The sequence below is a fragment of the Arachis duranensis genome, chromosome 6 (assembly GCF_000817695.3).
Source record: "Arachis duranensis cultivar V14167 chromosome 6, aradu.V14167.gnm2.J7QH, whole genome shotgun sequence".
NCBI lineage: Eukaryota > Viridiplantae > Streptophyta > Magnoliopsida > Fabales > Fabaceae > Arachis > Arachis duranensis.
The window spans coordinates 51375321-51377892 of record NC_029777.3 but is presented as its reverse complement, the minus strand read 5'-3'; the positions used below and the strand labels follow the sequence as shown (position 1 = coordinate 51377892).

The window sequence follows — 2572 nt, the reverse complement described above, 5'->3', positions numbered from 1 at the left end:
TACACGATGCATGGTTGATCGCCTGACAACCGAGTGCTCGCCTGACAAACGAGCCAGCCATTCCGTGAGATCAGAGTCTTCGTGGTATAGGCTAGAACTGATGGCGGCATTCAAGAGAATCCGGAAGGTCTAACCTTGTCTGTGGTATTCTGAGTAGGATTCAATGATTGAATGACTGTGACGAGCTTCAAACTCCTGAAGGCTGGGCGTTAGTGACAGATGCAAAAGAATCACTGGATTCTATTCCGGCTTGATTGAGAACCGACAGATGGATAGCCGTGCCATGACAGGGTGCGTTGAACATTTCCACTGAGAGGATGGGAGGTAGCCACTGACAACGGTGAAACCCTTGCATACAGCTTGCCATGGAAAGGAGTAAGAAGGATTGGATGAAGACAGTAGGAAAGCAAAGAGACGGAAGGGACCAAGCATCTTCATATGCTTATCTGAAATTCCCACCAATGAAATACATAAGTATCTCTATCTTTATCTTTATGTTTTATTCATCATTCATAACCATTTGAGTTTGCCTGACTAAGATTTACAAGGTGACCATAGCTTGCTTCATACCAACAATCTCTGTGGGATCGACCCTTACTCGCGTAAGGTTTATTACTTGGACGACCCAGTACACTTGCTGGTTAGTTGTGTGAAGTTGTGTTTATGCCATGGTGTTGAACACCAAGTTTTTGGATTATTTGAGTTGTAGTGATCACAATTTCGTGCACCACCTCCCAACACCAAACTTAGAGTTTTGTTGTGGCCTCCCAACACCAAACTTAGAATTTGATTGTGGGGGCCTTGTTTAACTCTGTATTGAGAGAAGCTTATCGTGCCTCTTTTCCATGTTTACAGAAGGATAACCTTGAGCCTTAAACACAAGGTAGTCCCCATTCAATTAAAGGACTAATTCTCATCTGTTAACATCAATCACAGCTTTTGCTATGGCTAGGAAGGGTCTTCCAAGGATGATGCATTCATCCTCCTCCTTCCTAGTGTCTAAGATTATGAAATCAGCAAGGATGTAAAGGCCTTTAACCTTTACTAACACGTCGTCTACCATTCCATAAGCTTATCTTATTGACTTGTCTACCATCTCTAATGAGAATGTGGTAGCATGTACCTCAGAGATCCTTAGTTTCTCCATTACAGAGAGTGGCATAAGATTTATGCCTGACCCCAGATCACACAGGGCCTTCTCAAAGGTCATGGTGCCTATGGTACAGGGTATTAAGAATTTACCAGGATCTTGTTTCTTTTGAGGTACAATTTGCTGAACCCTTGTTTTTAGTTTACTAATGAGCAAGGGAGGTTCATCTTCCCAAGTCTCATTACCAAACAACTTAGCATTCAGCTTCATGATGGCTCCTAGATATTGAGCAACTTGCTCTCAAATTACATCTTCATCCTCTTCAGAGGAAGAATAGTTTACAGAGCTCATGAATGGCAGAAGGGGGTTTAATGGAATCTCTATGGTCTCTATATGAGCCTCAGATTCCTTTAGGTCCTCAATAGGAAACTGCTTCTTGTCTGAGAGATGTCCCATGAGGTCTTCCTCATTGGGATTCACGTCTTCCCCTTCCTCCTTGGATTCAGCCATATTGACAATATCAATGGCCTTGCACTCTCTTTTTGGATTCTCTTCTGTATTGCTTGGGAGGGTACTAGGAGGAGTTTCAGTGACTTTCTTACTCAGCTGACCCACTTGTGCCTCCAAGTTTCTAATGGAGGACCTTGTTTCACTCATGAAACTTAAAGTGGCCTTAGACAGATCAGAGACCATGTTTGCTAAGCTAGAGTGATTCTGCTCAGAATTCTCTGTCTGTTGCTAAGAAGATGGTGGAAAAGGCTTGCTATTGCTGAGCCTGTTTCTTCCACCATTATTAAAGCCTTGTTGAGGCTTTTGTTGATCCATCCATGAGAAATTTGGATGATTTCTCCATGAGGAATTATAGGTGTTCCCATAGGGTTAACCCATGTAATTTACCTCTGCCATTGCAGGGTTCTCAGGATCATAAGCTTCTTCTTCAGAAGATGCCTCTTTAGTACTGTTGGATGCATTTTGCCATCCATTCAGACTCTAAGAAATTATGTTGACTTGCTGAGTCAACATTTTGTTCTGAGCCAATATGGCATTCAGAGCATCAATATCAAGAACTCGCCTCTTCTGAGGCGTCCCATTACTCACAGGATTCCTCTCAGAGGTGTACATGAATTGGTTATTTGCAACCATGTCAATGAGTTCTTGAGCTTCTGCAGGCGTTTTCTTTAGGTGAATAGATCCACCTGCAGAATGGTCCAGTGACATCTTAGAGAACTCAGATAGACCATAATAGAATATATCCAAAATGGTCCACTCTGAAAGCATGCCAGAAGGACACTTTTAGGTCAACTGCTTGTATTTTTCCCAAGCTTCATAGAGGGATTCACCATCTTTTTGCTAGAAGGTCTGAACATCTACTCTAAGCTTGCTCAGCTTTTGAGGAGGAAAGAATTTATCCAAGAAGGCCGTGCCCAGCTTCTCCCAGGAGTCCAGGCTATCTTTAGGTTGTGAGTCCAACCATGTTCTAGC

At 42.8% G+C, this 2572-nt stretch overlaps 1 non-coding gene across 1 annotated transcript; it reads left to right on the top strand.

Annotated features, from left to right (window-relative positions):
* The first annotated feature begins 2366 nt into the window (after nucleotides 1-2366).
* Nucleotides 2367-2470, top strand: LOC127740330 (small nucleolar RNA R71). The gene has a single exon (XR_008001009.1). It is a non-coding gene; the product is annotated as a small nucleolar RNA R71 (small nucleolar RNA).
* Nucleotides 2471-2572: the final 102 nt, after the last annotated feature.